General features: G+C 37.8%; 1 protein-coding gene across 3 annotated transcripts in view; it reads right to left on the bottom strand.

Moving 5' to 3' along the window:
• Nucleotides 1-13431, bottom strand: part of axin1 (axin 1) — a 75709-nt gene that overhangs the window by 46807 nt on the left and 15471 nt on the right. For all 3 annotated transcript variants that reach the window (XM_035405436.1, XM_035405435.1, XM_035405437.1), the window contains exon 2: nt 4925-5122. The gene's annotated coding sequence lies outside the window, so the exon portion shown is untranslated. The remainder of the gene's footprint in view (nt 1-4924; nt 5123-13431) is intronic.

Below are 13431 nucleotides of genomic sequence, written 5' to 3'. Positions count from 1 at the left end.
GCATGCATAAGTTATTCTCATATTCTGTTTCATGAAATGATTATTGTAAAGACTGAATTGAGTCAGTATTTTTGGTTTGGATGCCTGGATTTCTATAAACCATCTTATAATTGTCTATATCTTAATGTACCATATCTGGTGAAACATATGGAGTAAGAATATCTGTAAGCATGTAGTTAGGTTTTCCCATTGTACAAATGTTCAAACCCATTTCCTGTTATGTTAACAAGTCATTACACAGTCATGGTGCTTTGAAGAACAATTCTCTGCAAATCCTACCCTTCCAAAATATCAGTTTTTCACAAGTGCCTCATCTCATTGGATGATGTGTGCAGTACTACAAATTGTAAGGAAAAAAGAGCAAAGTAGTATATTCATTTGTGTTAAAGTGGAATAAGCAGGTGGAGCAGCAATGTGATCTGCATCATTATGTCTATTCTCCTTTTCCACTTAAGATGGAATTTCACTTAGCAGATGAATTTTAATGCAGACTGAATATCAAGTTCACATGCAGCCAACGCTAGCGCTGGCAGACTTTGAAACAGTGTTGTCAGGGCAAAGCTAGTCATATGCCAGAGACAGGATCAGCAAAAGCACAATAAGGATGGCCTTCCATCAGAACCATTTCATAAATGAGGGTTTTCATGAGTTCATTTAGGTTTCTCTTAATCAATAATTTAATAAAAATAATTCAATAAAAAAATTTAATTGAAATGTTGGTATATTTTCTTATATTTCAAATGACCTTTTGCAACTTTCCAAAAACAACCGCATTATACCAAAAAGTTTTCCCAAACTTGTCACTGACTAGGGAGAAGTGCTCAAGATAACCGCTATAAATGAAATACAGATAGGATTTTGAATATCACACAGACACAGGCACAGTTCATTGTGCTGTGGGAACTGGTCTATTTATGCTTTGAAAGGAAACTTTTGTAAGGGCTGCTTAGGAACATTCATTTGTATCTCATTTGGAAGATTTTCAAAATTGTTTGCCTCTTGCAGGTTTCTTTGGAATATATGATGACGTCAGTTGTTTTAAGAATATGAACTGAAAAAAATGGTTGTGTTGGATTGCTAAATTCACTATTTTAAAGCATAGTTTTACAGGCTTTAGCTTATTCCTGGATATAGAAAATACAAAAAACCACAGGGATTGGAAAAGATAAAAAGATGCATATAAAAATGTTAAGTTTAAGTACAATGGAAGCGTGTGCTTTGTGGTCAAACCTATGAATGAATGCAAAGGCTACCATAGTCCTATAATTAATTGTCTCTTAAAATATTTAAATATAACACATTCACAGTTTGTTGACCTGCATAGAGTATAGCACAGTTAGATACTGTGATACCACTGAGATAAAGGATTTAGTGTCAGACTGAATTTCTCATAACAGAAGTATCATAAATCTAGATTCACTACTTGTAGAAAATAGCTACATGGCTTTGCTTTGCAATAAAAATTCTGTGTTTTCAATAAAACTTCTGAATTACTGCATTTATTATTTCTTGACTACATAAAATCTCAAACAATATCAGCTTCGGGGTTGATGGCATGCTTTCATGTCAAGTAAAGTTCAAATATCACCTATATTTGATGAAAATATGATGAAAATAAATAAATGAGTAAATAGTCTTATAATATACTATATAAAATGTGCTTCCTCAATAGAGAGAAGGAAAATCATGCTACAGTATGTGTGGTAGGCTACACCTGAACTGGAGGAATTAAAAGATTAGTGTCAATGTTAAGCATGAAATTCCAGACATTTGTGCAGTAGAAGGAGGAGGCATGATTAAATGACTAAATAAAAGACAGATTGTAATCACTGCTCAGAAGTACTGCTGAGGGCTTGTGCAGAACACATTTCAACCTCTGTCTCTTTTTCAACTGCCATTTAACCAGTTTACTTTGATTGAACATGCCAGAGAAGCAAAACAATCTATAGATGCAAGTAAGCCATCGTCATGTTTGTTCTGCTCTGCAGGCTGCTGAATATCTACCTTGGCAAACTGGATGTGAGGCAGAAAGATCTACTATCATCAATTGCGCATACTTCATAGCAGCAATGGAATTTAAATCCTATCATTGTGCTCAATCAGTGCACAGTGGAGCTGGCCAGCGAGACTGGGGTATCTCCTGAAGACAAAATGGCCCTTTTGCATGCTCCCACTCTTCTAGCACGGCTTTATAGAAGATACGAATCAAGGTTTGCATTAGACTGGATCCCTCCATCTCAATGAGAATGAAAAAAAGATAAAATTCCAGGGGGTGGTTTTTCTTAAATTGCTGTACAACTGATTTTTAAATCTGTTCCTGGGAGAACAAATGGTTTTTAAAACAACTATGCGAAGAGACTTTATTGACTATTTCTAGTTCCTGTATATCTGTCTATAGATAATGTACCAAACAATATACTCAATTTTTGTATGAGGAGGACATTATGCATATCAAAAGAAGCTACAACCATTGTTTTCTTCTTCAGCTACTGAAGTGAAGTAATGGCAGCCCTAAAAAAGACTTGGTTCCAGAAAAAGGCTATATCTTCATTATCTTGCTATATAACATGTATAGCCATATGCTTTTGAAATAGGTTGGTATATTATATTTGTTTAATGAGTGATAAACCTGCCTAGTTAAAACATTGCACACCTGCTAACCGTTATGAGTATAACCTCCAGGTTCAAAAGCACTTGGAATGTAGACAACCATTATTCTACTTATGTGATTTAATTAGATCATGTTACATGAATAACTTTCAAGGAGAAGATAAGTAAAAAACAGAGCAATGCACTGAGAGTCCACACACTTGTTATGAGAGGCAGTCAGAATAAATTCAGTTACAGTAAACAATACCACTATATTCCATAGGAAATCAAGGGAGTAAGGTTAAGCTCCTTTCCAACTATCAGGTCAATTCTTGCAACATGTGAAGGTTTTGGAAAGGGCATATGACTGTTAGTTAGGAATAACATTAAGTCTAATTGTTGTCTGGCCAATGCAAAAAATGTACAGAAAACAATATGTAAGAGTACTAGGTCAATAATCTGTTTTGTTTATTCTGTTGTAGTTTCTAGACCTTAACAATTTTTCAGAAGAATATCTTTGTTGAAACATTTTTTTTTCTAAGGTCGCAGAAACAGGAATGTGAAAAGGTGATGCAGAAAAGCTGATAGAAAGACAATGACTCACGTAATTCCACTGCAATAACCTGTGAGAAATGTTAGGTTGCTCGCTCCAAGAGTATTTCTTCCAAGAATCCCACCCACATGTTGTACATAATTAGTTATGTCTCATTTCAATAATGCACTGTGCTCCCTCAATGGCTACAATTTTAAGTCTGACAAGAAGCCAAGTTATGGAAGTGTTGCACACAAATGTGTTTAGTGTAAGAATGTGGAAGAATAATGGTCAATACAGACATCCAAGCTATGTCAAAACAACACTTGTTTTAGGAAGTATTATAAAATTACCCGGTACATGGTGTATGATGTACTTTGATCTTGATCAAGTTGGCTACAGCCATCTGCCAAACAGCCATATCTTTTTAACCTTATTTACTAAGGTTACGGTTGTGACCAAATTCTGTGCCAAGACAAATGACAAAGGTCGAACTGTGTTGATTTACTAGTATATATATATAAAAAACTATTTTTTCGCATTATGTTGACTAAATTTATAGATAATACTGTGTGTGTGTGTGTGTGTGTGTGTGTGCACAGGTGTGTGTGTGCATTGCTTCAACAGAGCCCAACAAGGCCATGAATGAGGGAATCACATACATCCCAGCAGGCTAGATTTAACATTGAAGTGATCGCTGCCTTGGTCATCATCATAAGCATATAGATCTTTCATTTGTCACTATTTTTAAATGAATGTCTGAAAAATACATTTTGAACAGGGTCTAAATGAACGAATGGTACATCACAGGGGCAGGCTTGCTCAAGGCAGGCTGTGAGACAGCTGAGCCTCATTAAAAACACCATGCATACTGTATTAAGTCTCAGGCAGGAGGCACAGTGGGTTGGCTAACCTAACTGCAGGCAGGCTCAGAAAAATTGCTAGATTGTTGAAAATGAAATTATGAGAAGTTTATCGTGTCCCCGGTGCTTTTTAATGAATCCAGCCTTTTGATGGACATCATTCAACGTGTCAATGCATACATTTTCTGGGCTTTTGTACTCTAAATACAAAAATAATCTGTGCTGGTATGGGGCTGTGGCAGTTTTCTGAAAAGCAACTCTACCCACAACCTGAAGACACTGTTTTTAAGAGTCAGGTCACATGTATTTAAAGGTGATAAAGCGTGGCATTCTTTTGGCAGTAACATGCCTGTCCTGGTTTTTAATTTAACACGCTGCCTCTTTCAAGGGCTGGGCCGTTCAATATTCTAAAAAGTTGCAGTGAACCACTGTTGTAATTAAAGCCTTTCTCTGGTCATGCCTCCCTGTGAGTTCTAATTAAAGAAAATCTGCAGGCTTGACACGTTGTCGGCTCTTCCAGGTATAGCTTCCTCAAAATAATTGAGCTCCAGCATTCACTGTGGATGCATGGGCCTGGCTGTAATGCCCGTACAGACACAACCCATGGCTTCCACACATGTATGTAATGAGTATGACCATCCCACTGTTTTATTTTAGAATGGCAGCATAGCAGGGCCAAGAATAAACATGAATTAGCAGGCTTGCATTTCCGAATGCCTGGCATGACCTAAGTGATTTGTCTCTAAATCCAATTTGAAAAGGGCTTGTTTTTAGCATGTAAAGACAAAAGTGTGCATTAATACACTATTTAATATCCTATTTTGTTGTTCATTGAGCACTGAAAAGCAGAATGCACATGTACATGTACTTATATATGCGTGTGTGTGTGTTTGTGGAGAGAGGGGGTGGTATATGTAACAAGTAAAAATAAGTGTCTTACCTCAAAATAGCTGCATTTTTGCTGCATGGATTCTGACTTTCCAAGCATATATCCAGGAGCACAGGCTTCCATTCCCGAATCATTCCGCAACCTCAGTTCCAAAAGGGAGAACATCTTCCTTATCTGCAGCAGCGCAAGTATTTTCACTGTCAGTGGCCCACCCTGCCATCCCAGGCTGGCTCTCCTATCCATTACTTTCTGAAACAAAGGAAAAAAGAACACCTGTGCAGTCATTTTTACACCTGTCATTTCAAGACAGAGAGAGGAAAAAATATATGTGTGGCATCTAGTATAGCTCTGTTTACTTCACAAAACAGTTGACATCCACAAGGTCCCAGCGCACACTGCGACTGATCATTGCACTGGAAATCATTAAAGTAACATTGACCCTGATACATTTAACTTAACTTCCATTAATTATGATAAGACACCCTTGAAAGCATATTTGAGGCCTAGCAGAATATGTCTGTTTTTAAAGTAGGGTAACATAACCGTCATAATAACAATAACCTTTTTATTAAGAGCTCTGTTTTGTTGTGCAGGATCTACATTGAGACTTTGCAACTGACCTCAGAAAAGAAGACACAACTATAGTAACGTGTATTTAACCACAATTATTTTTGATCTACATAACACAAGACATCTTGCATGTAAATGTGTGCTAAAAAGCAGCAAATATATTTTCTACATAAGCAATTGCATCTCTAGGATTTCCACCCATTTTGTATTCCAATGATTATTTCCTGTTGGAGCATCCAATTAGCCAGAAGGTCTTCATTAATCATCTTTGGCGTTTTTAAGAACAATGAAACTAGGGAATTAATTTGGCCTATTAGACCTATAGCATTATGCATTGTGTTGTTGCAGTGAGAATACGCCACATATAGAGCAACACTTCTGACCTTTACAATCACGGGAGGTGTTTCCAGCAAGTTTGTTCTCATGAATAATAATGGCTTCGGTATGCGAGTGGGATCTGTCAGCAATAAGCGAGCGAGGAAGGGATTGACTCAAAGAAGCTCCCCGGCAGGGCCGCTCTGAGGAGCGGGGTCCAGACCCCTCGCTGAGGGAAGGTCACCACACAGGGGAGCCAGGGACACGCCCTCACCTTCTGCTCCGCAGCCACCATCTCCCTCGTCCTCTCAACCCCCCGCTTTCTTCTCCTTCCTACATTTGCAGGGGAGGCGGCAGTGGGGGGGGGGGGTTGTTTTCTTTTCCATATGGTTCCTCAGCAGAGGTGCCCCAGGTAGTCAAGTGTTTGGAGTGCTGTGCATGCCAGCCCAAGGTGATGGTGACTGTCTAGGGGGTAATCTCGTATGCAAGTTTGAGGGCTCTCATTAAAATGTGCAAAAAAAAGCGAACTTCTTTTTCCAAAATGAGTTAATTTTTAAATGTATTTCTGTCAATCAAGAATGTCAATTATAAACACACATTTGCATACTTTAGTTCGCAGAGGATGTTGTCATTTGTTTGTAATGATTCAGAAACCACATAAATTTAATGCCAAGGCCACCAATGGCATTGTTCCCATGAAAGGGCAATTATCTAAATGCCAACCCATATTACTAATACCATTATAGCTATCAGCATTATAATTACCCTACCCCAAATAAATGAAAATGTATGAATTCAAATGTCAACGAATCAATCAGAACGAGCTGATAATTATTTCTCAGCGCAACTCTCAGTGCCACCCTGGCAGGTTTGAGAAAACATACCGTTCTAAAAAATTATAGCCAAAGTCCGGTGAATACAGCAGGATCAATGGCATCGCTCTTCTATACTGCAGAGACTCAGCCAGGAAAAGACTCACATCAGATGCCATCAGCATATGTTCCCAGAGAAGCCCTTTACTTGCCCTTCCTCGGGCCTTCCTTTGATGGCTGGGCCCCCCACCGTGCTCAAACAGAAGGCCTCTGGACATATATGAGCTCAGCTCTCTCAGAAATAGAGCTACTCTTTTAAAAAGACAAGACAAGAAAAGAAAATTATATATATATATATATATATATATATATATATATATATATGTATATATATACTGTATATATACATTACAGTTTGTAAGTATTTGGACAGTGATGCAGTTTTTGTTGCTTTGGCTCTGTATTCCCGCATATTGGATTTGAAATGAAACAATATCAGGTTAATGTGCCAACCGATTGCTTTAATTTGTGGGCATTAATATTTATATCAGGTGAACTATGGAGGAATTGCAGCCCTTTTTATACATAATTCCACCATTTTGAGGAACACATATATGCACACACACGCACATACACACACACACACACACACATGCTTAAAATAAAAAAGTCAGCGCCTGGGTTTGAGAAAGAACACATGCCATATTCACCACTTTCCGGCTCTTATCTTTACATAAGATCAGGCCAGACCATCAGGGACCACCATTTTGTGCCGAGCGCTTTACACTTTATCTTATAATCTCATACAGCAGCACAGAGGCTTTCCAGTTTAAGGGCTAGCACTCTGTTGAATGTGAAAGCATATTCTTTTATGTGGTGCCTATTATTTCATACATGTTCTCACTTTAAAGGAATACCAATACCCTTGACTGTGTGTTCCCTTTCATGTTTGTAAAAATAGAGCCTACGACAAGCCCCAGTCACAAAGCAAGCAAGAATCATTAACAAGCTCTGAAATAGTACAAATTTGACCCAATAGCAATTAATCTTCTCAGTGAGTTGCCTTAGCTCCATGATTCATTTTTTGCATATGTGCCTGTGAATACCATGCACGGAGGCCTTGATGGGTATGCACACAGCCAGAGGAAACTATTGGAATAATCTGACAGCTGAGTTTGGCTGTGAAGCACCCCCTGTGACTGATGGCTGCAGCTGCCAATCAGTTGCCCGTACTCAGGGTCTGATTGACAAATGAAGTGACAGGTGCAGTTGCAGCTTAAGTACCTGCTGCGTTGCAGGGTTGCAGGGGGCTAGAGGGGGAGGTGGTGGACAGAGGAAGTAATTGACAGCTGGAGCTGTCTGCTAAGTAGTTTATCCTGGTGTGCGCATAACAAGTGCCAAGGCATCTGTTCCTCTCACATCTCTCTCCCCATCTTTGCTGGCACCAGTGCTGCCATTCTAATAAACCAGCAGGTTATAGATGACATTCCACAGGGAGACACAGATGCATTTATACAAACGCACATATACATAAGCGCACACACGGCATATGCACGTGTGTGTGTGCATGCATGCTCTCTCTCACACACACACGCACACACACGCACACAGATACAGGAACTAACTGATGTACATACACTGAAAAGTCTACTGATAAACTTTCAAAAAGCCTCATACCCATTAGCCAATAAGAACATCTTCAGCATGTAGGCTGCTTCCTCAGTAATTTCAGTTTACATAAGAATAACCATTTGAGTATGCTTGTCATTCAATGTTGTATTCATTTATATTTATAAAAATATTCAAACTTGAAATATCATAAATACATCTATAAAATGGTTAAGAACATATGAGTTCAGACAGCCAATGGCAAACCAAGGGCAACAAGTTCACTTTCAGGAGGAGGTTGTCTTTGGCATTGAAAGGAATCTGCCTTCTGAACAATTCCGTTTAAACATAACAGGACTCATCTGAAAGCAGAGGCCTGGTGTCAGGCAAGCTCTGCCCTCAGCTGATACAGTTATATAACCATAGTGGCAGTCTACATACCTCCACCACCCACAGCACTTTTAGCAGCCTTAAACTCTCATAATTTCACCCTGCTCCGAAAAATGTAATAATTTAAGTTTTGTCCAAATCCAACATTTTCAGTTAGCTTGTTAATGGATAGGCAAGAGGAAGAGACCCCACTGGGTCTATCATGCAACCTTCATTGGCTGAAGGTAAAATCATTACAATTTACAGTGCTGCCGGAGTGATGCTCCATCTGGCTGTAAATGCAAGAATGATGTATGAGGGCAGCTGTCGTATAACTGCTTTGCTTCAAAAGGAACTCCAATTTTATCAATTTCACTCAGTACGCCCATATATGTCCTGAACTACCTCTGCTACACAGTTATATAAGCAGGCAATAAAAGTAGCCTAAGAACACTTGCTGGGTTCACGTGAAGTGCACGCACTTGCGGCCAACTTTACCTTTGCATTTGAAGTTGTTATTGTGCAACCAGAGTCTTATGATCAACCGCAATCACAAGGTAATTACAATGCTCACTTCCTAGGACAGCCAGGCACTGGATCTTGAATGTTACCCAATCACTGGGGGCGGAGTTTCACTTTCAAGGGCGCCTCATATCATAAAACCTGCGATCCAGCAGGGATACGTGACACACTGCGGAAAGTCAGCCATAAAATACAGTGTTTGATGATGTCATTCTCTGTCACTTATTATTAGCCCTTCTGCCATAAATTACACTCCTTGGAGAACTTTAAACCAATTGTGCACCATGTGCTAGTTATAAACACAAAATCCATATTCTATCTTCCAAAGCAAAAAGATTAAGACTTAATTAACCTATAAAAATATTTGAATAAAATAAACTTTTGCCTGATATTGCACCCTTGTACAATGCTCATACATGTTCATTCCAGGTAAATGCTTACACAGCAGCATGATGAATACAATGTTTTGGGTTATAAACAGCAGTGAAACATTATTTGTGCATGCTAGCACATTCGTCTACCATAAAGCTAAAAGTGAAGTCATGGGTCAATGTCCACAGCTGTATAATACAGCAAAGTACAGCTCTAAAGAAACTTTAACACATTATTTCAGAACAAATAATATGATCTGTATGATCTCAAATGGATTGGAAATAGTTTAGAGACAGGGGAATTCCTATTATGGTGGAAGATTTCGGTGATTTCAGCAGAAGGAAACAATGAGAGATTGCCATCTATATAAATCCCCACATAAATCCCCTGCCGACATTTTGCAGCAGACATATCTGAAGGAATACAATCACTATAACCTGACTAAATTTCATGAAACCTAGATAATAAGGTCAATGTTTTTCCATGTTATTTTGGGTCTGTGCATCTGACACTAAGTTATTCCTTCATTAAATGCAAGGGAAACCTCAACAGGGCTTAACGCATCTCATGGGGACCCTGAGTTTTTCTCTTCCCTGGACTTTTCAGCTCATTTGTATTGGTAGCCAGGATTAGCAGAGTCCACTAATTCCCATTAATTTGATCCCGAAAGACTTGCTTACCTATAACCGAGAAATTAAAAAAACATTTTCATGCCTTTCACCGGCACACATGTTCAAAGTGCCTATTTATTAATACCATACACATCTTATATGCACATCTATTAAGGAAATCACAGAAAATATGAAAATACTTTTCTTTCTTGTGTACCCGGCACTGAGCTTCTCTTCATTTTTTTTATGCTGGCCACAGTACTAGCTAGCATATGGGGTTTACATATGTGAACTAAAATAAACTGTAAACATTTTGGCCTAAATATCATATTTTTAATCAAATGATGATATGAAGTGGTCACCAAGATCTTTTTTCACTGGATTCAACAGGTTTTCAGAAAATGCACTACATGGAATCATGCTCCCCATGATTCACAGGGAAAGCAGCAGCATGCTTAAATTCACAATACTATAATATCCTAATTTGCTCATTTAATGAAATTGCTGGTAATAAGCCATTTCTCTTCCATTTCCACAAGACTTACTTTTGCTACATACTCACCATTTAATAGTGTTTTTATCCCATTATTATGTTGCTCATATATAATTCTTCTGAGATTTTTTAACGAGATCTGATTTTAGATGGCTGGCATTTGATATTGCAATGACATGGAGGGCTAGATTAAAGTAAATATGGCTTATGTCTCAAGACTGTTTGTTATTCAATGTACAGACACAGTCAGCTTGATTTACCGTATTTCACTGCATTGATATGCATAACCCTCTATATTACATTGCATTAAATTACATTGAATTTTATTCTCTCATTTGGCACCATTTCAAAATGTTTTGTACATTGTACATATATTATCACATACATTAACTACACGGCACGACTAAGAATAAGGATAGGGCTATTAAACAAATGGCCTGGGGGCATCTTGATGCATCTATAATGCATCAAAAAAGCGACACTGTCCAGGCCAATACTTAATCATTCACAAAATGCATTTGTGCTATGAATAAATGCAACAGATTATTTTTCTGTTGTTAACACGAACTCCGTGTCACTCAGATTCTTTGTTTTTACTGATTGCAGTCCTATAATACTTGTTTAATTTGGATTGTTTATTTGTTTTATTAGAATGTATGTGTTATACATGGCAACTTGACCAATTTCAGAAAAGTGATTCAAGGCATTCATTGGAATTAAGCAAACAAATCACCTTGATTTTAATTAAATAAACAGATTTAGTAAAGTTATTTATTCAGATTAATTATAATGAATATAAATATGCTAATTCTCAAACAAACTAGATTCAGTCAGTTAAAAAATATGAGAATGATTTATATACGGCAAATTCTGACACGATTATATGACTATTATGTATATAAAACATTTTTATTGATTTATTTATTTTATTAATGTATAGTAATTGTATGCATATTATTTATGTATTTTCAACACATTGGATTTATTCATAATAATTGTGTAAATATGGTTATTAATTGTTTCATTAATGTTTGATTTATAAATACACATCACATAAGTTTGCTGTTTGCCTTACATTAAAATTAATTAAAATTAATTCATGTAAATGGATGGAATGTTTATATGCATTTAAAATGCATAAATCACCAATACTAAATATTTATTTGAGTGCACTCAGGACAAATAAATAAAAGGTAATTATGATTCTTCAATGTGATAATGGCTATGTATATTTCAAGAATACGTCTACATTGTCCATATAATTCATTACATCATGTGCGTATATATTTTTAGACATTGGGTGTGGAAAGTGTTGGCTCACTTGCACCATGTTAGAGACAAATCTGGCTCCCATGAAAAATTGCTTAAAGAGCCTAAATTTAGGACTTTTTCAATATCAATTAAATGTAAATACGTAAATGCTTTATTAGGACAATCTACCGTATCAATTAATTGAGAAAAATGTTATCTATATCCTCATGAGCTCTGCATCCATATTTTCAACAGAAGGGTACTGGAGCAGAATGTGAAACATGAAAAAAGCTTTACACCTCATTTATTCTCTTAGGCCTTAAACAAAAGAAACACACTGCAGCAAATCTTACCTCCCTTCATTCTAGCTCTGGGATACATGGGACTGTGTAAGTGTACATTTCAGGCACATCTTCAGGTGTTTAGAAGGACACTCCACAGTAAAAAAAAATATTTTGAACACTTGAAAAACACATAATACTCTTCTTGAAATTTTGCGGTCTTAAATTTCTAGGTAAAATCTGTTTGGTAAACCTTGTAGCCCCATCAGCATTGGATATGAGGAGAGATATGAGGGCAGTACAATGGTTGCATGGCTAATAAGGGTTAGTATTGGCTTTGCCTCATGCTGTCACTGAAAAACCAATTCAAATGGTCTCGAGGACAACAAAGTGATCACTGACAAGTCGATCTCCATGGCAGAAGTATGTAGAAGCAGTGTTCCAATACAAAGCCACTCCATAAAATGAAAACAATTGTGTGTGCAAAGGGGGGAGGAGGGAAGAATTGGATTAACTAGCTTGAAAGTCAGAGTGCTTGTAAACAGTTTACAAGTATTGGATGCATTTAAAGGAGAATAACAATGCCAGCCCAGCATGATTTAGACATGGAAAGAAGAAAAGGTCAGATGAACATATAAATTAGCACTCCGCTCGTCTGCCGAAGGAGTAGGTGGTGGAGCTGCAGGACGATTCAACTCTCACCTCTGGGAAGAGGAGTCAATTCTGACCTGGAGCACTGCCGGAAAGCCCACTCAATCTCCTCTGGAAAATGGCAAGCCACCAGCAAGAGAATGAAAATAAAGACAAATGAAAGCAGTGGGCTGTCAGGACAAGAGCCTTGTGTTACACGGCTGGAGGCACTTCCCAAAAATTCAATTTTTATAGTGCCTTTCGAACAGCCTCCTCTACAGCACTGAGACTAATGACTAAACCTACTGGTCTATCACTGTGGGATTTGGGAGCGAGGTCAAATACGCAAGAGGAGAAAAAATCTGAAAACAAAAGCAGTGATTTGTCGATACCAATCAATGTGAGAGCAAGCAGAGATTGGAGCTGGTCAGTTCAGAAGCAGTGCGGAGACACAGAGCATCAGGGGTCAGGAGGGGAGAGAGCAAAATGTGTGTTTGTGTGTGTGTGTCTGTGTGTGAATGTGTGTGTGAATATGTGTGTGTGTGTGTATGTATGTGTACGCGCATATATGCGTGTGTGTGTGTATCATGTGTATGTGTGTGCGTGTGTTTGTGTGTATGTTAGGGATCTCTCCAGACAGGGCCAGTCTGAACACCAGGCTGTAACTTAGCCTCATCACTCTACAATACACTCTTATGCAAAATCAATATTCTGCAGGCTACTA

This window comes from Anguilla anguilla, chromosome 2, assembly GCF_013347855.1.
Source record: "Anguilla anguilla isolate fAngAng1 chromosome 2, fAngAng1.pri, whole genome shotgun sequence".
NCBI lineage: Eukaryota > Metazoa > Chordata > Actinopteri > Anguilliformes > Anguillidae > Anguilla > Anguilla anguilla.
This window is presented reverse-complemented; position numbering and strand designations above follow the sequence as displayed.